We start from the raw sequence: 25,661 nt of genomic DNA, 5'->3' as shown, positions 1-25,661 counted from the left end.
CGCTAATATTTTGTTTCAATGTATCTTGGTACCTTTTCTCCTCGTAACCTGTAAATCATTATCTGGTTCTCTGAGAGGTATGCTTCTTGCTGTGCGAGACTCTTCCAATTCAGGACGAACTGAATATCCTAGGTTTTGGTTAAAAATATCCCTTAAAATTGCAACTAACAAATATCTCAATGATTATTTGCCATTCATTAGTACACAAGGCAAACAAATCGCACCACAGGTACTGTTTTTTCTTTAAGTTGCTCTAAAATTTAATTCACACTTTCTGTCTAATACATCATCATTTCTTGTGCAGATTATGGACTCTTGATGTCTAGTAAATAATCACCAATGCACCAAGTACTCTGTTATGTAAATTACACACAATCCTCATTGACGATTTGTATTTCGTAGTGTCTTCAAGCCGCGATGGTGGACACCTGCCATTGTCAATCAATTTTGTCGTCCTCGTTTACAAAAGTTCAACTCCCAAATGCTTATCTGAAAAAGAAGAATAAAAATGAAGTTAACATCGTGTATGAGACAACTTATAATGTATTTTAAAAAATGTTTACATTATATTGTTACAACCTTAGACAAGTTAAATATTAATAATGAAATACAAAACTTACGCATCTTCTGTAAATAGATGTAAAAATAATGGGTCTAAATGGTACTACAGTGGTTGACGATATCGTCTTGTAATTAAAGGGTTACTGGTTTGCTTCACGATAGGAGTTCACTTCAGTGCCTCAGATCAAACTTTATAATGTTTGTTAAACATTAATTTGTACCTAACAAGAACATGAAGTAATAAATAATAGCAGCACTTATTGTTACATTCATAGATAGATTGATGTTAAAAGTCCACTTTATGCAAGGCTAGTCGGGACTGGACCTACAGTTTAAAGTGGAATCCGAACCACCATGTGCCTCCACCGGATATCGAACCCAGTCTTCTTGATTACAAATTGACGACGCTACTGCTGCGCCATCGGGGAGGACTTTACATTCACAGAAAATACAAAATAATCGTTGGATATATTTTCATATTATGTGGCAAGTACAACCAACGCTTTATGGAGTCAGGTTCGTTCAGGTTCGAACCCTGGTTTCATTGTGTTTATACTCATCATTAATTTCATAAATTAATGATTCATCTTCATTGTCGAAAGACGTAGAAGATGGAGGTAAAATAACGAAAAAAATAATGAAATGGAAATTCAGTTCTTACTGTTCTTTTTGTAATTGTATTAATATATTTTAGCAACGCTTCACTCGAGTTTGCAAAATCACAAGCTTATGTACATGGTTATTTAGAACAAGAAGTTGGAAATACAAAATTGTTTGACAATAATTATTTGATGTTGTAGTCAAGATACATACTCACACCTAACTGTAATTCAAAGCAAACTGTAAGTACACAGACTTCTTAAATTCAATAGGATATTGAATTAAATGTATATGATCAAAACAAAATATGATTTCTAGGATGCTCTATGCTATCCACAATTATGTGATTGCCCTTGTACTTTTGTCGTATGCTGATTGAACTCGAACGCCAGACCTGATTATTAAATGTTGTTGGTGATTAGTCTGTGCGTCCTTCCTATCAAACATGTCCAATATGATATAGCCGTCCTGTGCGACGCAACTTTGTATCTTCATATCACAATGTAAGTTATTGTGCTGATTATGTTACCGTGTTCCTAAATTATACATTTACGTTCGTGTTGCTGATACTGTTTTATTCCTGACTCCATTTCTTGTGTAATTGAAGAACTGAAAGAACCCGAAACTAAACAATGGCGACGAGGATCTTGGAACATACTTACTTCTCGTAATTCTACACATTTCTCGTTATTGTTCTTCAAGTTGTCTGTTGGAGGTAAGAATCTCTATATACAATACAGAGGTTGTCTCAATTTTCCGAATTCTGCAGGGAGCAGGAAAGTATTAAGCAATATTTTGATAGATTCGAGCATTTCTGCAAAGGTTCAGACATTCCAGATGAAAAGGCTAAGCATATTCTATTAGCAGCAATAGGGCACAGAACGTATGCTGATTTATATAATATCATACAACCAAAATCTATATCAGAACTCAGTCTTGCCCAAATTCAACAAATGTTGATCCGCCATTATGAGCCCAAGAAAAATCTCGTGCTTGAAAGGCATAAGTTCTTTCTTATTAAACAGAAAGAAAATCAGAACATTCCGGATTTCATTGTGCAAATCAAAGAACAAGCTTCAAAATGTGATTTTGGTGATCTCATCGACTCAATGTGTCGCGACGTATTTATTCTTGGTATGAGAAGTGTGCGCGTTAGAAACAGACTGTTATCAGATCCTGATTTGACCTTGAAAAAAGCAATAGATACGGCCATGTATCTCGATGAGCTAGAATTAAATGAGGGAATTATTAATCAAAGTCGCTCAAAGAATGCTGTGGAATATTCTGAAACTCCAACTGAAGTCACTTCGCAAATACAAAACAGGTACAAGGGCAATCTTGGAATGAACATCAGACAAAATAGAGCTGATGCAAGGAATATTAATAACAAATCAAACAATGATTCTGGTAAACCGTGTGGTAATTGTAATTCTTTTCATCCTAACGGGAAATGCCCAGCTTTCGGGGCTACTTGCAGATATTGTAAAAAGAAAAATCATTTCTTGACTGCCTGCAAGAAGAGAGAATTTAACAATTCTAGTAAAAGCAAATTGGTTTCTGGCACTAACATTGTGCTTAACACGGGTATCAATGAAAGATCTATTGATATCCAAGATAATTCGAAACTTTCCATTGTACCTAACAATCACAGCAATTTCAAACATATGGTCCGAGAATCATCCATTGATTTTTCAGATTTTAATGTGCCGTGCATACCCATAGATCACAAATTTGCAGATGATCAAGAAGAAATATCTAAGAGCGAATTTGTTGATTACAGCGCCGCTAGTGTCCAATGTAATGCTCTGTGTCCAAAAATTTTCACTACCTTCATCACTAAAGAGAGTGAATCTGTTTGGCAAACACAGGGATCGTTGTTTGTCGACTTACAAGTCAACAATTCTAAGATTCCATTCCTAGTGGATACAGGTTCTGTTTATACTTTAATTGATAGCAGAAAATTTGAGTCTTCATTGCGAGGTTGCACTATATGCAATTTTCCTATCGTCTTGAAAGCAGCAAATGGCAACAATCTTGGTGTATTAGGAAAAGTTAATGTTGAAGTTATATTTCGAGGAATGAAACATAACTTAGATATGATTGTTGTAAAGACAAAATTGAATCGTTCGATTATGGGTTTGTCTTGGATTGATGTTTTCATGCCTGAATGGCGAAACATCTTTGTTTCACATACTCTTCAGACGGTTTCAAATACTCTTGAATCGTCATCAATAAAGGAACTGGTTGCGAATCTAAAGAAAGATTTCCCTATACCTTTTGATGGTGACATGTCCAAGTCGATCAAGCGTTTTGAGATAGATTTGCCATTAAAGGACGATGCTACACCAGTATTCAAGAGATATTACGACGTCCCGTACTCGCTTAAGGAACCAGTCAAGGATGAATTACAGAAGTTGGTTAGTGACGGAGTCATTGAACCGATCAAATCATCATCGTGGGCTTCTCCTCTTGTTGTTGTTCGTAAGAAAAACGGTGAATTAAGATTATGTGTATCCTACAAGAACACTGTTAATCCGCAACTCAGGAAGATGGGACATCCGTTACCTAGAATAGAGGATCTTTTCAACAAGATGGTTGGTTGTAGTTGGTTCGTTTCATTTGACCTTCGAAGGGCTTACCTTCAGTTACGCCTATCTCTGCAGGCTCAGAAGGTCCTTGTCTTCAACACGGAATTCGGGTTATTCAGACAGTTGAAGCTTCCCTTCGGAGTAAACTCTGCCAGTGCCATTTTCCAAGCCACGATGGAGCAGATATTGATGGGTGTAGACAAGGTTTCCATTTTCCAAGACGACATTTTAGTGGGAGGAGTTACTCTTGAGGAGTGCTATGATAACGCACGAAAGGTGCTAAATCTTTTCTCCGATTATGGCGTCCGCATAAATGAACAAAAGTCTGTGTTCTTTGTACAAAATGTGAAGTATCTGGGACATTCTCTTTCACAGGAGGGAATTCGTCCTCTGAAAGTAAACATTGATAAAATAATTCAATGTAAGCCACCCACTAATGTCGGCGAATTGAAGTCATTTCTCGGTATGGTCACGTATTACGCTTCGTAACTGCCAAACCTAGCTGACTATGTTGCCAGTTTATATGATTTGTTGAAGAATGGGGTGCGCTGGTCATGGACAGATGTTCATCAGAAGGAATTCCAGGATGTTAAGGATCTGCTATCTAAGGACTTAGTACGCACAGTATATGATCCTAGTAAGGACTTATACCTGATGTCGGATGCATCTCCTACAGCTACGGGAGCAGCCATAATGCACAAAATAAACGGAGTCCTAAAGCTTATCATGTGTATGGCCGGTACATTATCCGCTGCGGAAAGGAACTACACTCAATTGGAAAGGGAATCACTTGCATTAGTCCGTGGAGTCAAATACTTTCACAAGTATCTCATTGGACGATATTTTGTTGCATTCACCGACTCGAAACCTTTATATCACCTGTTGGATCCTAGAAGTAACCTGCCTGCTTTAGCCATCAGCAGAATCAACAGATGGAAGTTAGTATTGGAAGAATATGACTTCAAAACTGTTTACACGCCGCATGTTGAGTTGGCTGATGCTCTATCTAGAATTTGTGTTGCAGATGATCCAGTTCGTGATTATTATGATGATTTCGCATGTCAGTTGACAGCTGAGCCGGTTGTCCTTAATCTTATTGAATCTTCGGTGTTGACGCGCATTTCGCTGGAATCACAACGTGATCCTGAGCTTTCTAAAGTCTTCGAATATGTTCAAGGGAGATGGCCACAATTCATCGGGAGAACAAAAGGTCATCCTCTCAGAAAATTATTCGACAGGCGATATGATGTCCACATACAGAAGGGATGTGTTTTCGTGGGCGAAAGACTGGTCGTACCTGAATCTTGTATCCAAAGTGTCCTATCTCTGTTGCACAAATTCCACCAGGGAACATGCAAAATGAAGGAAATGGCTCGTTCATCGTTCTTCTGGAACACGATGAATGAAGATATTGAAAGGGTTACATCTTCGTGTGACACATGTTTGCGATACAATAACAGGCCCAATGTACCAGGTACCGCATTCGAAACGTGGCCTATTGCATCGCAGCCTTTTGAGCGTGTTCATCTTGATTTCTCCCATTTCTCAGACATGGATTTCTTGTTGCTAGTTGACGCTTACTCTCATTGGATATCTGTGTGGAGAGTGAAGAATATGCGATTTGACACCATGATTGGTTACTTAGAGGAATTTTCCTCATGCTTTGGATATCCGAAAACATATGTTACAGATAATGGCCAACCATTTGCATCTTCAGACTTCAATTCTTATTGCTCAAAGAAGAACATCAAGCTTCTTCACTCAGCTCCGTACACCCCTCAATCAAATGGTCTAGCTGAAAGGAATGTTGGGGTGGTGAAGAACTTACTACAAAAGAACTTTTCGAATCGTTCATACATCATGTTGAGAGAGATGGACAAGTTCGTTCTTGAGCTTTTAGGCAGATTAAGGAATACTCCAGTGCACGGATGTAGTCCAGCAGAATGTTTGCTCAAGTTTCGGCCAAGAACGGACATTTCCGCTTTTGACGCACCAAATGGTTTCGACAATCAGCCTATTAGTCCCGTTCCGTTTATGCCGGGGGAAAAGGTGCTTGTTGAACAACGCAAGAAACAATTCAGCCATGGATCCAAATACAAAATCGGAGAAATTGTTAAATTGATGGGCCGGAAGATGGCGAAGGTGATTGTGGAAAATGACACGATTGTTGTTCATCTCTCGAAGATCAAGAAGTATCCCGACAAGGTCGGAAAAGACATCCTTGTCCGAAAAAACCCAGTGCTTGTTGGAGAGGAAGATTATCTCCCAGTGCCTGCTTATCAGGATCCAGTGGTACCTCCGAATGCGGCCTGCGACATCAACCGGTTAGGAGATCACAAAGACCAAGACGACCACCTAACCGATATGGGCAAACTACATGAAACGGGAGTCTCTTCAACCTAAGGGGGGGGGGGGGGGGAGTGTCGTATGCTGATTGAACTCGAACGCCAGACCTGATTATTAAATGTTGTTGGTGATTAGTCTGTGCGTCCTTCCTGTCAAACATGTCCAATATGATATAGCCGTCCTGTGCGACGCAACTTTGTATCTTCATATCACAATGTAAGTTATTGTGCTGATTATGTTACCGTGTTCCTAAATTATACATTTACGTTCGTGTTGCTGATACTGTTTTATTCCTGACTCCATTTCTTGTGTAATTGAAGAACTGAAAGAACCCGAAACTCAACAACTTTCACAATATGAGAGCTAATAATCTTTACTAATATACAAGTATACTAATTTGTAAATTTTCCATGAACATGCAAGCTATGGATTGGTAGATGGTGAGACTTTAGTTTCTTAGCTGTCGTACTTTTACAATTTAAGAACAAACCATATAGCATGAAATTATGATAAACTTTACTTTCTGGCCATAATAAAGGATATTCAGTTCCTTCTTTAATAACATAGCCCTACTTATTATGTTTCAGTTCTATAGTATTCTGGTAAATGTTACGTCAAATAAATATAATATCCAACAATGAAGTTTTACGACTTCATTAAATTTTAATAGCCTATTTCACAAATATATTGTGGATAATATTGTACCTCTTTACTCAATACAAACAATGGATATCATATTATATATACTATCCCTTTGTAGAATATCTCTATCAAAAACAGCAAAATCTTTTTCATTGTTGCGATATAGTTAATGAACTATATAAAAAATATGTACCTCAAAGTAGCATTTAAGGTGTATGGAAAGTGAAAATTTACTATTTAAAGAATAATGATTCATACCTTTGCCCGATTCATTGTGATGGCTTGCAACAATGTACGTACACAATGTTCACATGTTAACCGTTTCTTAGAGCTTGTCTTGTCTTGTAAATGTCTCAAAGAATGGCAGAATTAACTGGCAAATTCAATTAACAAGGGAAAAGAAAGTAAGTATGGCTTACATAATAATTATTCTTAATTGACCGCCCAGAAAGAATTGTAAGTCCTCAATTTGTAAACGTAGCAACATTGCACTTGAGTGCCAGCTGAGGGTAGCCAACTTTGAGTCGGTCATTAAACTAGACGAAAAAAGCTGCTGTGAAAAATTTCTAATTTCGCACATTCCATGATCTTAGAAACTATACACCGCTAATATAACACACACACTCAAACAGAAATAGTAAATTGGATTCTTGAGGAATTTTTACGATTCTGCGTGCTCGACTTGAAATTAGATAAGTTTGAAACACTGAATAGGACTTTTCTCCACCTAAAGGAAATTGCCATCAAGTTTGAGCAGAAAGAGGCAAATTTATGAGGAATTTATGCGACATTTTATTCACAATACCCTGCATGATATCAAACAGTTCTCAAAAAAATATGATTTTCACGACTTGAGGAGAAAAATGTGCTTGGAACACAAGAAAGTGGATGCTTTCACACACGTCAACATGTTTTTAATTGCATGTTCTCAGTAGGTTTTTGTAGAGCAGTTGGTTAGAACGTGGTATCCTTGTTTTTCGTCAAGCATGAAAGGTCGCGGGTTCAAATCCAACCCTCTCCTCTATTTTTTCCTAGATGAAACCACGCCGTTGGTATTAGAACACTGTAAAAGTTAATCCGATGCACACTTCGAGAGATGTCCCTTCTGCGCATTTTTTCTCCTTAACACACACATTATGACCAATTCACATATCGCATGTATTCGGAATGTTGTATGTAATGTTATTTAAGATATGTATTGTATTGTTCTGCACACCTAAAGTGTTCATTATTTCGTTTCAATATACTAACACACACACTGAGAGAATTATGTTAAGCAGTAATGTAGTGCAGTACTGTAACGAAGGGGGATGTTTAAGGATGGCTAAGATTGGTTATGTTATGTCCGTTCCTTCTGACTGATGTTAATACTCTCACCTCCATCTTCCGATGCGTCTTAAACTTATGGCAAATCACCAATTCACGTAAGGAAATGCCTATTGCGACCAAGACTCATGCGATATGCAAAGCAGAGAATGATCGTTAATTCGCCACTGCTTTGTATCCAAAACACTTGTCTTATTTCAACGAAGTATTTGAATTAACAATATTTCCACTAAATTCGCAATATTCAGAACCACCCCCTCAGACCAGACCCTCTACCTATCTTGATTCTGCGCATTCCACGTGACACATGATTGCCTCCTACCATCGAAATAGCTTTAGCAAATGCGGCACCTCTTAATGTTTCCTTTCACCTCGTGAAATGCACAGACCAAAGTTAATTTCCAAGCATGGTGGATAAACTTGACGCCCAACGCTATACTCTTGAAAAAGAAAAGTCATTCCTCCATTAGTGTTGCCCACGAGACGAGACTTTGGCCTGTCTCGTCTCGTGGAAATGCTGTCTCGTCTCGAAAATATTCGTTTGTCTCGGGACACATGATCAATCTCGTCTCGTCTCGAATTTTTAAAAGCCTGTACCGTCTCGTCCCGTGGGCAACACTTCCATAGAGAATCGAACCTACGATCACCCTCTTTATGGTTGGTTGATTTGGTGATTTAAGTCCACTTTATGCACAGTAAGGCTAATCGGGACTGGACCTACAGTATAAAGTGGGATCCGAACCACTATGTGCCTCCACCGGGTATCGAACCCGGTACCCCACCCTCTTTATGAACAATCACGCTATCTCTACTCCAAGTAGATCACGATAAACTTAGCTACCAGTTTAAAGAAGCCAATACATACATGATGTCATGTCTATAATTTCCTCCAGGTGGACAGGTTCTGTTCAGTGTTTCAAACTGTACATGAATTTCCCTACCTTCAATTTCAGAACGAAGAACCGTAAAAATAAATTCAGCACTCTCATATCTACTTACGAGTTTTGTTTAATTAATTATGTATTGTATTACTAGTTTAGGGTTTCTGCCATCATGGAATGTGAAAAAATGAAAATTCACAAGAACCTTTTTTATTTAGAAAGAAGAACTGTTGCAAGTTGGCTCTGAAGTGCTATGTTGCAAAATTTACGAATTCAGGACTGAATTTTTTCAGGGCGTACAATAAGGTGTCGCGAAGAGTACATAGGGATGCACAAGTATTACTTGGTAAATTGTCCATGGCTATTTTTATTAATTTCGCTTGAATCCTATGAGTTTTTAAGGAATATATGTTTATGTATACTGGTGTAGGTTGTGAGCAGCCTGTCTGATACTTTGTTTAAATTCTTGAAGCTCTCATTGGCTAAAACATAAAATAAGCATGGTAATGGACAATTTGCTTGGTAATGCTTATGCAGCCCACTGCACGTCATTTCTCACAACAAACAGTGTCACTAATTCTTGGTTCCCTTGGAGATAGGTCGGGGTTGATCTGAACTCTGTTACTCTTAGAAGGCAACAATACTTGCATGTTGTTTCTATAGAACTTATCATCTTAAAATAAAAGCTGTTTTGTCATGAAACTAAAAAAAAAATAGATCTCAAAATTCAATCAACGAAAAATACATGTAAGTAAGGGTTATATAATAATAATAGAAATTGAACAGGTTTGTTTTTTGTTCACTCAGTAAACTTCAAGTATTCGAAATTTCATTTGCATCAGGAATTTTATTTTGTTATAATGAGGGGGTGCATGGTAAATGCCGTCACAGAAACATGACACGACTATAAAATTCAATCACTAAATCAATACATATTATTATTAATAAGGGACAGCCACTTTGACTGAGCTAATTAGTGATGAACTAAATATCTGTTGATTTTCATTTTCTTTAACAGCAACACATAATATTAGTACCTCCATGAATATTTCCATAAAGATATAAATTAAGACATGTTTGTTAGGCTTGTAAAGGAAGAACATAAACTTATTACATAAATTTTTCGAGCGCTGTATACTGTGTGAAAGTACGTTTTTACTACTCTTTGCTTTAAGCTTCGTTAATTTTGACAATGACGTCAAATCTATTAACATTACTTACACATAAAAACAAGACAAACTTTTGATGAAATGAATATTAAAATATTTATTTAATTAGTTGCTGCCATCAACAGAGATAAACTCCTATTACAGAAGGTAGTTTCACAAATACATTTAGCCTATCAATTATCATAACATAGGATGAATTTCAACATAGTAGTAAAAAGATGTCCTCTGTAATCAAGACAACGGATACGATTCTTGGCGAAGACACAGTGCATTGGTTCGATCCTTACTTCACAGTTCAACTAGCGTATTTGAGGATAAAGAAACAAACTCTTAATTAGCTTTACATATCAGTTGTTACTGGAAGGGCAGGGAACGAATTGAATTGTACACGAAATTCCATTTCTATTTCACAGGCATTGTCACACTTCACCAACCGAGAAATGCTGGATGATGTAACTAAATTCGACTTCCTATCCGAGCTAAGAGGTCAAAGAAGGCAACATGGAGGAAGACATCCCAGCGACAGCACCTGCCAAGAGGAGTGCCTTGTTAGAAGCAGGTAAACTATGATATCAATGAAAATGTTAGCTGCAGTCGCTCTTCTCCTCCACGCAATCCCTTTCCCTCTCACGCGTTTATTGATCGAGCCCTCTTGAGTTACTACTTGCGCAGAGACTTGCTTTCGTTCGCTCACGCACCAGGGATTCCCGAGATACTTTTGGGTGCGAATATTCACTTGCATTACTACGAATGCATGATGGCCTCAACAGTAGAATGGTGCTTCTAGCTATGAAAATAAAGATCTAGATATGACACCAAGGTGGGAAGCACTAACCTCCTCTAAATTCGTGATAAATCGCACACAAACAACTAACTTTTAGGGTAAGCGGGGGAAATTGGGTGGGTGGGTTAACTGGGTGGTATCATGTTATTTTATTTCTATTAACCCATCCGCTTACCTAGTCGTCGAATCGACGGCCTGACTGGACGTTTCCTTCCTGTACCTAGTCGTCGAATCGACGGGTTCCTGATTTTCATCACGTAGTTCCTTTTTCATTCAATAGATGGCAGAGGTTGTATGATCTTTCAAATCTATGACGTGTATGTTTGTGCTGCTAAGTTTTTCATACCATTTCAAGCGTGTTTTGTTCAGTAATTTCTCATGTAAACAAACCTTCAATTGTTACGTCTTGCAAACATGTTGCTTAAGAATGTTGTAGATGATTCTGCAATTGAAAAGTTGCTTTTCGATAGCGATGAAGAGGAAAATGTGGATTTTGGAACGGGAGATGAACACGGGGGTTCATTTTATGTTATTGAAATTGAAGAATGTAGTGAAAGTGAGGAAGAGGTGGCTGTGGCAGGAAAAATATAAAAGGTTGAGGAATGGAAATGGAATGCAAAGATGTGTGTGATCAAATTTATTAGGTGAGTTTCTAATTATCTTTCAAGTAAACTGCATATGTGCATACTTATTACTATACTTCCACTTCAATATATAAAATTTTCACTTAAATTGCTTGGATAGTTTAAACAATATTTGACATCTTGTCTTGCTGTGCAACCTTCACGGGAGATAGCCAAATTTAAATGGTATTTCATGGCAAAAAAATTGGCATTTAAATGGTAAGCGGATAGGTTAATTTCCTGTATTGTCATAAAACAATAACTAGTACATAGAATGATAGCCTCATTCACTGGGCACTAATTGTATTATTTTCAGCATTTTGCTTCAATTCTCTAGCGAGTAAAAAATAATTGTTTCGACTACTGAACTTTTCTGACTTTAAAAGTGAAAAACTATGTTTGTCCTGCCTTAACTAAATGAAAGACTGATCTTTTGTCAAGTGGGAATTGTTTGATTTTTAGCCTTAAAACAAGTAAATATACTCCAAGGAGTATGAAGCATTTTTAAAAATCTTAATACATGCACTTTAAAGGAGGGGTTTAAGAAGGGGAGCAAACTACCTCCCAATTACCCACATGTTTTTCAAAGTTTTGAGATATTCTAAAAAATTCTAAGTTGTACCAAAAAATTTAGTGTATGTATTATCATTTACCTACATATATAAACTGTAAGCAGTAGGTTTTTCAAAGCCCTAGAATACTGAGATAATATTGTTTTATTTAGTTTTAAGAAAATTGCGAAGTTTTCATAAAAAAAATGTAATTTAAAAATATACATTTAATTTTTTTCTTCTATTAAAACTGAGTGTAAAATGTAGTTTTTACTTTCTTTTTTTAACACCCTTTTTTCCACAGACTGTAGCACTAATATCGGTAACACTTTACTATAGGTGAGACGGATTTCTTCAAATTTACAGGAGAAAGTACTTACGAAAAACATTTTCTGTAGCGTTGTTGAAGTTCGGGAATGTAGTTTTGATCCATTTTAATGCGAATGCATGTGGTTTTCTACGAAAATCTATTTCCGACGCGCTATTGCTGCTGCCGCCATTTGCTTTCTGCACGAGAGCACAATGTTCCGTGTGTTAGATAACTTAAACCCCGTAGTCAGTGTTTCAAACCACGCCGTGTTATCGCCACAAGATGACGTGTCGAGGATGCGTCGTGAAGTTGTTGCCGGGTGTGGAAGATGCCGTGGAATTTGTAATTCAACACGGAATCTTGAAGAAAGAAGTGGAATGCAGAACGTGGAAAGTTAAAATTCAAAAGAATTCCTTGTATTTTCTTTTATCGATAAAAACCGATGTTGTCCGTATATGCTAAATTGAACGAAATGAGTGCTAATGGAACCTAACCCAACAGGCCTAACCCCGTGATGGTTCGTGGGGCTATCGTCAATGGTTTTTGAAGCTACCCGTGGATGGTTTGTGCGGCTACCCGTGGATGGTTTTTAGTGTTGCCCACGGGACGAGACGGGACAGGCTTTTAAAAATTCGAGACGAGACGAGATTGACCATGTGCCATAAGACAAACGAATATTTTTGAGACGAGACAGCATTTCCAAGAGACTCCACGAGACGAGACAGGCCAAAGTCTCGTCTCGTGGGCAACACTAAGGGTTTTTGGGGCTAACGTCAATGGTTTCATAATAACTCTTTATGTCAAAAATTGAACTTTAAAAAATTTCGTGAAGTGTTTATATTTTATTTTTAAATTTAGGTATTTTTCGGTGAACAAGGTTGCAACACTGCATGCACACTCCAAATCGACAAAACACTGGCACAACGCGCGATGAACGGGTAAGCTATCGCCATATTGTGTGTGGAAATAAGGAAGAACAGTAAGTATTCGTTAATGTAACAAATAGACATTATTTTCGTTAGAAATTCATTATTTCACATAAAGAAATGTTCCGCAATGCAGAATAGTACGTTAGCAATGTAAAAAAGTGCGAAATAAATGATTTATAGGTGTCTCACCTATAGTAAAGTAGTGCCCTAATATCTTGTTAGTTCTTAGGTATACCTCGAAATTACCCTCATGGGGGTAATTGGGTTGTAAATTACTTTCTAATTTTTTTAATGCATAAAATAAGGAGGTAAAAAAATTAAAGTGTGTTTAAGAGATGGTAATTGAATGTTCTCAAGATAATAAATTGGGTCCAACGTCTTAAAACAAGTATCACAGCTTCGTTTTAAAAACATACCTCCCAATTCCCCCCGCTTACCCTATATCTAAAGCGGGGTTCACTGTAGCGCGGGACCTCGGGCGAGTGCCTGAGTTGCCCCTCTGGTCTCACTGATGTTACTTCTATTTACATTTGGCTTCAGTTGTTACTAAATAACATTACAGTATTTGGTTGTATGTGTTTCACCTTGTACTTTTCAGAGGCATGGACGACTGACTCATGAACGACAGTCAATGGACACTGTGACGACAGTCAGTGGGCACCGTGACAGTCAGTTGGCACTGTGAAGACAGTCAGACTCCAAGTGTTGCATGTTGCGAGAAGAAAAGTCATAAATGGTTGGTAAGTACAATTTACTCCATATTCTCTCTAAAATTGCAAATTTAGTTTACTGTTGATTTTGCAGCAAGCTTAGTGTTAACATGTTCAATAATTTTGTGAAATACAGCAGATTAGATATGGTGTATTAAAAAGAATTAAAAGACATGCTGAGGACATCAACAGAAATTTTTTTCATTGCTTGCATTTGTTTCGTTGACAAGTAATTCTCTTCGCTATATTTTAAACGTTTATGTACGAAATGCAAAATTTTAATACAACGACCCAACAAATTTCTCATATAATATTATAGAGACATTTTTGTTGAGACATCCCTTGACTTATGGAATCAGTCATGCAAATTCCTCTAATTTTGAAAACCCGCTACGCTACGATATACCAAATGGTAACAAGAAAAAAATACATATGTTTAGAATTCATTGTAGAGCATTCAATTGAATAGTTGTGCGGTTTTCTTTCGAAATATGCCCGACCCTGTGGCCGAGTGGTAGGCGGCCCCTGTGGCGGAGTGGTTAACACATCGCGCTACGACGCCAGGGGTCCCGGGTTCGATTCCCGGCTCGGCCATGGATGTTTGTGATTGTCTGTCCTGAAAAGTCTTGAAATTGAAATATGAATGAAATGATATGAGTGAATGAAGTGTGATGGGGGAAGCTTCCGCATAGGGGCTTTCCTTTAAAAAAAAAAAAAAAAAAAAAAAAAAAGTGGTTAGCACATTGCGCTGCAACGCCAAGGGTCCCGGGTTCGAATCCCGGTCGGGCTTGGTTGTTTGTGAATGTCCATTCATCAATTTCATCATTTCATCACTCATCCCCATCTTCGCAAATTAGCCAAGAGGCACAAAACGCGAAGTAAAATAAACTAAATCAATCAATCTTTCGAAATATCTTCATTTATCGCAAACTGTGTTCCAAGTAGCTACAGCTTGAGTACGAGTGAGAACAGTCACAGATGTTTAAATGGATCCTTGAATAATTTGTTTTTGAAATTTTGGGGTTTTTAAACTAAAAGTTAATCGTTGATCTCGAGTTCAGCCTGAACGTTATCGCGTGTGGAATCTGAGTTGGCGCATGTTTTATCTTTTTAAATTACTGAGGCAAGAGATAAGTTGCATCACTTTTCTACCTCAAGAGTAAAAGATGAACGTTTTATTTACAGTTACACTTCTAAAGTAATGGTTAATTTAGCTTCATTTTGAAATTTCTTCCTACGATATCAACGCATGTCGTCGTTTCAATGAGCACGACAGAGCGAGGCATCTCTTATTAGACAAAGGAACAAATGCAACGTTTGAGAGAATGGAGAGGGGCCCCATTAATTTCATGTGGGAAGAGATGTCCCAACTTATTTTGTTTCTAATTTAAGCCCCTATCACACGGAACTGGATTTCTAGTAGGAATGCCCTAGTTGGCGCTGAACTGACTTTCTAAGCCTCGCGACAGGCTAACTTTGCAGCAGGTCTCATGTATTAATCCACGCGGGAACGGGGCTGAGCATCTCCCGTGCAGGTCTTGCCCCAACCGCCGAACTGTTCATATCACAGACAGTGAGATAATCGACAGTATTGCAGCGGAACTATATTATGCGCACACGTTTGGGGCCTAAATATGAGAAAGTTGCTGCAAACTTAACCTGTCGCGGGGCTTAGGTAGAAATCATGGCCGCCTAGATGACTGCTTGACTGGTTTTGAGGAATAGGACATGTTCTAATTGCTACTAACTTTCTTCGACTAGATTCTGTGCAACAGCCAATCAGAGCAAAGTTTGGCCATGTGAAAATAATCTGTGAGTTTGCAAAGTAGCGTTTTTTTGTCTGTGGTTTCCGAGTGCATACAGCACGAAAGGTATGTCGAGTTACACCGTCTATGGTGAGTGTTTACAATTGAAAAAGTTAAAATATTATTCCATACGTGTTTAGTAAACGTTGTAAAGTATGTATTTTATCAGCGCCATTCTTCTCTACCTAAAACCATTTAATACGAAGCGATATTCCTCTCGGTTAAATAGTTATCGTATTTTAAAAGTGTGAAGTGATACGTTGTTTACATCTCGCGCGGCCGCCATTATGGGAACGAAAGACTATCAACAAGTACGGTGTAACAAGTACCGTGTGAGGCGAAAACTAGCAAATGGGTAGCTAGTCCAGCGTCAACTAGAACAGTGTTCCGCAACACTAGTGTGCCGTCACAAGGTGAAAGGTGTGACGCGAACTTTTACCTAATATTGTAATATTGTAAGAAATTAATTGTCGATTTTAAGTAAGAAGGTGCTTGTTTATTCTTGCTGATAACTGTTATATTTTCATAGAAATTAAATGTAATTTATTTACTCAATATTGTTATAGTTTGCTCATCTTATATGTATTCTCGCCTGTAATATTGGGCCGGTTTGGTGGGTTACAGGCGGCAAGCTTTGTGTTCACCGCAAAGAAAGCCGCGTAAGACTTTTAGCAAGCCTTTTAGCGGCCCGCACCAATCATACCAAGCGAGTTATTTGTTTGTAACACTGCATCTTTTGTGTACGGCTGGCTGTTTTGTGCCTGTTTGTCGGCGCTTCTTAAACTTTATTGCTCTTTTCCTTCGCCGAAGGACCTATACATTGTCAGACAACAATTACAGTATTTCAGTTCAGTTCTATCACAGCTGTGCTCTGCAGTAGTGCGAATATTGGATTGCTACACCAGTCTTACTATTTTCTTTTTTCGATATGGATAAGTTCCTTGTACGGAGTGGTCCGTCCTCGAGTGCAAGTAGTGAAACCATCGAACCCGAAAAAAAGAAACAGAAAGTAGTTCACCGGCAATATAGTGATAACTATTTATCTTACGCGTTTTTTTGGTGTGGTGACAAAACATGCCCAATCCCTGAGTGTGTTGTGTGTGGTGAAAAACTCAGTAATGCTGCTATGGTTCCCAGTAAATTGAAGCGTTTAGTATTCTTGAAGCAGACTTTCAAAAAATATTTTGGAGAGAGCGTTGAAGATTTTGACTGGGTTCGTGATCCATTCAGTATGGATTCGAAATATCTTCCGAAAAATTTACGCTTACAAGAGAAACTGGCAGATTTGAAAGCAGACAGAACATTGAAATTAAAATTTTTCGAAGTGCCTTTGGATACATTTTGGTTGTCAATAAGCAGTGAATACCCGGCTATCTCCGAGATAGCAGTTAATGTGTTATTACCATTTTCAACTACTTATTTGTGTGAACTGGGCTTCTCGACGTTGACTGCAATTAAAACATCAAAGAGAGAGAGATTCAAATCCATCGATGAAGAAATGAGGCTTGCTTTGTCAACGATTCCGCCACGAATCAGCCGTCTGTGTGCAGCTAAGCAGGCTCAAGTATCACATTGAAGGTTTGAGTAGAGTTATTTACTTTAAAATTCGTATTAGAAATGTGTAGTGAATTAAAGTTAATAAATTGTTAATAAATGCATGTCTATTCATGTTTTATAATAATAATAATAACAATGATAATAATAATAATTGATTACATAACGACGTAATATTTCGTAATTATATAAAGATTCATATGATTTTGAGGGGACAGACATTTTGGTGTGCCGTGTTGAGTCTAGGTCCATCTGGGGTGTGCCGTGAGTAAAAAAAGGTTGCGGAACACTGAACTAGAACATTCCTACTGGATATCCAGTTCCGTGTGATTCAGACTTTACTGTAAAAGAATAATTGTAATAATTTTTAAGAATGAATAAATGAAGATATTTCATAAAATTTTAGTAAAATCTAAGAAATTCCAGACGAAAGGTAAGGAATCATATATTAAAGGGAAATCTGCATGATGAAGAATACTAGTTGAGCCAATAAGTGATGAATAGGGAAAGGATTTTAAGGTGCAAAATCATGGTCGGGAAGGGAAAAAAGAACGTTCTGAAAATATTTTCAAATAGGCGATGATAAAACGCCTTTATTCAGAGCTTTCGTTTGTCTGCGGCTTCTGAATATAATGCGCGTGGACCGCATAGAGAACTGTGGTTCTGCCGAAAAGGTTTTATCGAAATTTGTTGGTTTTGCTACATTATCTTGGGACCTATTGGGGCTGCAATGATTATATTATACCATTTTATAGCTCTCGTTCTACTATAAAAAAGGAGACTATATGATTTTATGTAGCTGCTCAAGAAGTGAAAATCGTTCATTTTTTTGTCCAATTTTTAACAAAATATAAAAGAAAATTAAGGAAATAGGTGATGAAGCGTCAAAGAGGAGGTAAAAAGGGGAGGTGGCAAAATGGATAGTTTTAAGAAATTCTCAAATTTCAAACTGCTGATTTACATTATTTTTCAGTCTTCCACAAACATGGATAAAATGAATGCTATCTATCTCTTGCAGGTTAATAAAAAAAACTGCCACACACGTTGTCTAAATTTAGAAAACCCTCCCCCGACAAGAGGCCAGTTATTGGGCCAAGGAAAAACTGGAGTACATTTCTTAAGGGTCGACTAGGGGTTAGGGGAAAAGAGTAGGGTGGGGAGGGTTAAAAGGGGCGAGGAACCAGCACTGCGGAGGGGTGAATGGTACGTGGGGGATGTAACCCAGGCCAGGAGGGACGTAGGCAGCAGCGGGTTGCTGAAAATGCAGTCGTTGGTGAAAACTTCATACTTCCACCCTTTGACGGGCCGCGTTTGAATGGGCGTTCCGGAGATCTTGGTCTCGGTACCGGGGTGGTGTGATGGGCTAGTGGGCGTGGGTAAAAGCTTCTCCTCTGTTGGCGTTTGTGAGAGGCGGGCGAGGCAACCCCTTCTCCCTTCGTAGTTGTAATTCCGTAGGGGAAGGGTTGTAGGCAGGGATTTTAGTGGTTACATGGAAACTCGCATGACTCGCTTCTCTACACTTCACACTGCTCAGTCTTCTGTCGCCTGGAAGCAGTTCTATCTCCTTTCCATTATTTTTTTTCTCTTTTCAGTATTCATCCAGTTACTCATGGCCCACAATCAGAAAGCCATTCAAAAGATGGCAACAGTCTCAGACCACTCTATTCTATATAATTTACTGCCCCCTTTTTTACTTCCTCAGTCGAATAACAACAAACAAGGTGAATGATAGGATAGACACAATACAATGGCGACAACTTATATGGGTCTCTGGGGCTCGAGCCCAAAAAATAATGTGCCTGTTTAATATTTCATTTTAGAAATAAAGTCCTCGCTCTTAAAAGAACATGTTTTTCAACATACACTTAAATAAATCTCACAACTTATTTACTTATTAGTGTTATGAAAATACTTAATAATGTGTTACGTCTCCAATGTGATGCTATTCCGTGTCCTATATCATTTATGCATCCGTCGGGCCTCCCCCATGGCGCAGTGGTAGCGCTATTGCCTTGTAATCTAGGGGTCTCGGGTTCGATACCCGGTGGAGGTACAAGTGGTTCGGATCCCACTTTAAACTGTAGGTCCAGTCCCGATTAGCCTTACTGTGCATAATGTGGACTTAAAACAGCAACTCAAACCAAACCAAACCAATGTATCCGTCGTTATATTGTTAAGAAAGTAAGGTAGGAAATGGCTTACAACTAGGATGAGAATCGATAAACACAAATCCCAAATTGTCAGGCAAAAGAGCACTGCATCTATTGCACACAATCTCTCTAATGAATGAGGGGTTAGAGCTTTAAGGTGATGTGATGCAATATGATTAGTTGTTGCAGATGCATTGTCCTTCAACTACAGTGCACTCTGATTGGCTGTTACAAACTAACGCACCATGTGATATATAACGCACTCTTTTTTTCTTTTTATTTATAGCAAAGAGTGATAAAGTTGATGGACATGGGTTGAAAGGAGGAATAGAGACTCAAAATCCAACCAGAATATGTAGATATTAAACTGATTTTTCATCACTTTCTCATTTTAGGTACTCAAGTAGGCAATTATTTTCGAAATAGACAGTATGCGAAAACACCAACTGTAAAATTCACGTATTCCTTTCAGAATGACCTGAAACTATTTTTAAATGTAAAAGCCTACATTTTCCTAGCAAAGGATCAAGAGCGGCATTTCAGGGCAAAACCTCAGCCTAATTACGACATATACTATCCCATAAAAATAAAGCAAATCTACGAGCTCAGCCCATGGCGCCACTGCACTCATACCTTGCACAGAATCCGAACCTAAGAACTCTGTCTTCAGAACGCATTACACTAACCACTCCATCGCCACAGTCAATGGCCCAGAACATATTGTGTAGAAATCCACTTCAAAAGCGACACGTTGTTTCTGCCACGTGCAGTTTTCAAGCAAGAGACGGTATTCAAAACTATTTACAATCTAGATGTCAAAATCTTCTAAAAAGCACAGACAAACATTTAAATTCTATAAATATTCCCTTTATAGCTAAAGATTCAAGTTTTGGAATCAGTATGACTAACATCTTATTGCATGACCTTTACAGTCATTCAACTTTAAAATTTTTAGAGGACACAAAAAAACTTTAAAATATTAAACACTACTATAACAGATAACCTCGAGGGGTGATTTTCTTCCGGAGGCTCCCTCTTCTCCGACTTTCCTTGTACTTCGTAGCCACGCCCATATCGAAAGCCATCTAGTGGCAAACGTATGTAACAATTCTTTAATAAAGGGCCTCCCAGATGGCGCAGTGGTAGCGTCGTCGCCTTTTAATCAAGGGGTCCCAGACTCGATACCCGGTGGAGGCACATAGTAGGTCCAGTCCCGATTAGCCTTACTGTGCACAAAGTGGACTTGAAACACCAACTCAACCAACCAATTATTTAATAAAGCTACACAGTTAGGTAAAGTGAGCTAAGTATGTAGTACGGCTATTTCTCAAAAAAGGTTACAGACAGAGATAACCGAGAATTCTATACTATAGTTTTTGTTTTTTTTAAATGGGGCAAATGACGTACTTTTTTGTTATTTTACGTCGTATTTTTCTTTTCTGAGGTTATTGCGACGATGAAGATGAAGTACATACGGACACAAACTCAACACACATGCCTTCCTCAGGATTCAAATCTAGTCTATGCAAATGGTGTAGCCATCCAAAAGCAACTAGCTGACCACTGAATGTGGACATGAGTCACTGAACCGCGAACACTAATGTCAATTCCATTTTCTTTATTTTCTCTACTCGCTTTACCTTCTTTATTGTGGCATTGTTCTTATTTATAAGATATGTGTGTGTATGTATCAAGATGTGTTCACTAATGCATTGCTTATAATCGAAGTTTGTGGTACGTCACACGTATATCTCTGCATGTTGATCATTATGAACTGCTAAAATATCTTACTGGGGCAAACCCTCACTAAAAAAGGACATCGTACTGAATGAAAGAGCAACATTAGCATGTCCATTTTCATTTTCTGTTTACATTTGACATTAATTCATTCTCAAACTATTTTCATCTTCCCTCGACTTGAACCTGTTCCAAATTTCACACATACATAATACATGGATGCATTGGGTAAAACCACGCCCGTGGTAAGACACTTCATGACTTTTTCAAAAAGAAAAAGTTTTGTTTATAAAGTACAATTTAAAATTTTACTTTCATGACAATATAATATTTATCTCTCGAAAAATAAAGTGAGCAGACTTATGCATTCTTCGTAATTTCCTTGCCGAATTACAGTGTCATTCCCCATGCCAGAATCTTGTGCAATCAATTACGTTTTCCCTGATTTATTTACAAATTTCATTTTGTTGATTCCACGGGGTGGAAACACATGATAAATTTTCATTTGTCCTGAGCTATAAAACGATTTAGAGCACAAAAAAACCTGAACAGTAGACCTTACTCTTTCGCATATTCCCCATGCTTTAAACGACTTCAACACAACGTATCCTACTTAGACTAGTTCCTGAAAGTCCCACCAGATGGCATATCAGTTAATTTTAATCGCGAGTAATATCTGTCTTGGAAGTGTTGCCCATTTTATGTTACTGAAAGGCCGCGTTGACCCAGTCAGTTAAAGTCGGTCCCTCTAGCGTCCAAAATGTTTGAAAGAAGCATGTAGGAAGCCCATCCACACCAGGGGCGGAGAAAGGCTTTGCCGCTTTCACCGCTTTATATACCTCTTAGAATGTGAAATCCTCATCAAGCTTAGTTCTATCATCATTGGAAAGTACTTCCGTAACTGCATCAACAACAGAATCATAATTTCAATTGGCAGGTTGGTGCTGCGAAAACATCCTAACAAAATGCTCATATATTGTATACGTTGTATGTCCTTAGGTGCTATGATTTTATTACCCGCTCCATCTGCGAGTTCAGTAATGAGTTTCCGTTGTGCATTTTGTCGTTCTTGTATCACGTGACTAATCGACACAGCTTCTTCAGGGTCAAACTGAGGGAGTCTACTTCGAATTTTTGCACCCATTTGTGGGCGGTCATGTTTAAGAATATTGCTTGCATACGTTTAATTTCCGTATGAACCGGTCGTCCTGCCGATGCTTCTTCTATTAATTCACGATAATAAAAGTGATATTTATTATTCCAGTCACGAGACCTCTCTTTACAAAATGATATACAGAAACGTTTAACTGCCGGTTTTAGAATTTCATCCCACCAACGAAAGATGTCAGTATGTCGAAGGCGATGCGCCTCCTGAAGTCTCCCCTGCTCATGAAATGCTCGTTTAAATTCATCATCAGACAGGATGTACGTATTCAGTTTCCAATACCCATATCCCCTAGGCACTAAGGGAAGATCAATGTTAATTGCCATTATCACTGCCAGGTGTCCGAAAAACATGTAGGGGTGAGAGAAATCGAAGTAACTTTCTGACTCAGTGCCGGGGTAACATAGAACCGGTCCAGGCGGGACGCACAATCGTCTCTAATATAAGTATACCCCTGCTTATCAAAATATTTCTCTGTCCAAAAGTCCACCAATTTAAAACCAGACACCAATTTTTGGAGGGAATTAGATGTTGCATAACCAGGACGTTGATCTTGTGGAAGCAAGACGCAATAGAAGTCGCCGCCACAAATGATATGTTCCTTTACACCTTGCAGTTTAGCCGCCACATCTGTCGCAAAAAAAAAAAAAATGTTCCTCTGTGGTCTCTGATTTGTACCTGATGGGACATATATATTGCATATCCAAACATTTGCCACTTTCGCACATATAATTCTCCCGTTAGGGTGACACACAACGTTAGTGATTGGCACAGTGTTTTTCACGAGAAGGGCAGTACCCGTTGCCTGACAATTTGCATTATTATACACTACTATAGATGGGGGCAGCTCAAAATTTTTCACTTGAACTTCCTGGAGGAGGGCTATATCGAGAGACGACTGGATAAAAAAAAGTCACCCAACGCCTCTTGTTTATTCCTGTTTTGGAGTTTGTTAATGTTAATCGTGCCTATTCGGAGTTGTAAACATATCTATTGTAATCGTCCTACATGTTATCAGGGACGCTGTATCCCCCTTATTGCCAAGGCTCTCCTTGTAACCATTATACCCGACATTTACACCACAATAAAATAAGACCGATAGATGAAAAAAGTACCACATCAAGGAAATGGAACAGAGTGGTACAAATCGTTGATCTTTTTCAAAAAAAAAAAAAAAAAAAAAGGAACTTATATAAAAAAATGACTCGATCACTCTATCATACCTATCAGTCCCCTATCAAAAGCCCTTCGTATAACCACAATCATTAAAAATTACTTAACCTCCTCAACATTACTACTCTGTCCACGAAATCAGTTTGGGGAAAATTTAGTACTACGAGTATTAGCACTGTTACCTTTAGGTACATTGCCTAAATTTGTTTCTAAGTAACCTGTTTATAATCTAGATTAGTGTTGTCAGTATCTACTCCACTCTCTCGAGGAAATATTGTAGAATGTACACCTGCAGTATTTTTCTTCTTTTTTTCTATGACGCACACGACAAATAACTTTGGATCCTACACTAGAGGTGGTCACTCCTTCCTTTCTTCTGTTAGTGCAGATACCCGTGGATGTTGACTCAGGGCTCCCCAGGTACCTGTGGATGTTGAGGCAGAGCTCCCCCGGTTTTTTTCTTCTTGCTTATTGGCGGGACGAATCGTGGTCTGGATCGCTTGTCCTTTTCTGAGAAGTTGTGTCCCTCCAAATCTTGACCAGAATAAGTTACCCAGTACCTGTCTCCTTGTATGGTAATGTGCAAAGGGATTGCTTTCCGCAGGGCCATTTTAAACACAATGCGCCCCGTTCGTGTTCTATAAATATGTTCTTCTGAATACTTCTCTTCCTTTACGTTCAGCACTTCACCGTATTCACTAATTACATTACGAATCGCAACGTGGCTTAATTCGTCTGGCACTACATGCACACTTACAAAAACACTCTGCTGGTCTGCCCATTCCACATCTATTTTATGCAGTCCGTCTGCATCATAATAGGGCACTTCAGGCTCCATAATCATTTATTAATCGTTCACCCACAACTCTCGTTACAAATTTCACAAATACACAGTTTCGATAGTAATCAATTTCAAAGCTTTGAACTTGGTTCGATGTCACACCTTACGTGTTACGAAACCACTTATGTAAATCCAGCGAAGTAGGTCTAGATTTTACACTACGAAAAATAAATTTCAGCGTATTTTGTCTCTGTACCGGCATGTTTGTATTCCTTCTAGTCTTTCTCAATTAGCATGTACGTACTCCAAAACAGTGCTTGCTCAATTCAACTCAAGAGTATTTTGCCTTACCTGCCACACGGAAAACAGCGAACGCGAAAACACGATCTGCACGCGGCCGCGTGTGCAGCTAGACTACAATCCACTCGGCTACAGGGTCCGGCAGTAGCTATTGCAGTTATCAAGTTTCCTAACCTTTTGCCAGAATTAGACACGCATACTTAGTAGGCGAGCCAAGTAGTAAACCTATGGAAACTTAGGTTGTACCCAGCATCAAAGGGAATATAGTATATATATTTTTTACTATAGATATGTACGGTTGTATATATCTCCAGCCTCTATGCCCTAGAACACTATTTTGTGATTAGAAACTACTTCCTTACAGTTGATTGCTGATTTCAATACACGCTGAATGTAATTTAATACACTTCAATTGTTATTCTTTCAGAATTCTTTCTCACAACAGAAGTCATCCTCGAAAGCCGAAATCTGGACTTACAACAAGATGTTCTTATCAAGACAACAAGAAGTGTGACGTACTTGTCAAGACAACGAGATGTCAAATAAATGCTTTTAAAATACCTAAGTGTTTATGCTTTACTTTCCACATTTATCACCTTGAGCTCTTGAATACTGTAACATATGTGAAGCTCATCTCACTGTGAATTGGCTTGGAAAAGTGTGGCCACCTTCACGATTAGTTGTCCAGGATTTGAAGACAAACAGCTAAGACCAATAAGAAGAGAAGCTTATTCGCTTTCTGTTTGTCGAAAAGCATAATTGATTTGGCCATTAAATAAACTCAGATATCTGAAGCTATATAGGTATAATCTAGTTGCACGTGTGTGCGTTTTCTTAATCTGTGAATTGATTACAAATCGCCCAAATATTCACTTTTATAGGTTAGTATCCATATTAAGACCATACTTAAGGCAATTTTGTGGTAAATTTTCGATAACAGATGGCAGTACCGTTTGCCATGGTAACAGAGTGCCAT

The 25,661-nt window shown here is 38.3% G+C and overlaps 1 long non-coding RNA gene across 1 annotated transcript; it reads left to right on the top strand.

Moving 5' to 3' along the window:
* Nucleotides 1-7,118: 7,118 nt before the first annotated feature.
* Nucleotides 7,119-25,220, top strand: LOC145990266 (uncharacterized). The gene is made up of 5 exons (XR_014441956.1): nt 7,119-7,141; nt 10,527-10,672; nt 13,240-13,360; nt 13,909-14,050; nt 25,113-25,220. It is a non-coding gene; the product is annotated as an uncharacterized LOC145990266 (long non-coding RNA).
* The last annotated feature ends 441 nt before the right edge of the window (nt 25,221-25,661 follow it).

Source organism: Lepisma saccharinum, chromosome 7 (genome assembly GCF_977018435.1).
Source record: "Lepisma saccharinum chromosome 7, izLepSacc3.1, whole genome shotgun sequence".
Taxonomy (NCBI): domain Eukaryota; kingdom Metazoa; phylum Arthropoda; class Insecta; order Zygentoma; family Lepismatidae; genus Lepisma; species Lepisma saccharinum.
Note: the sequence above shows the minus strand (reverse complement) of the source record. Positions and strands in the feature narration are given on the sequence as shown.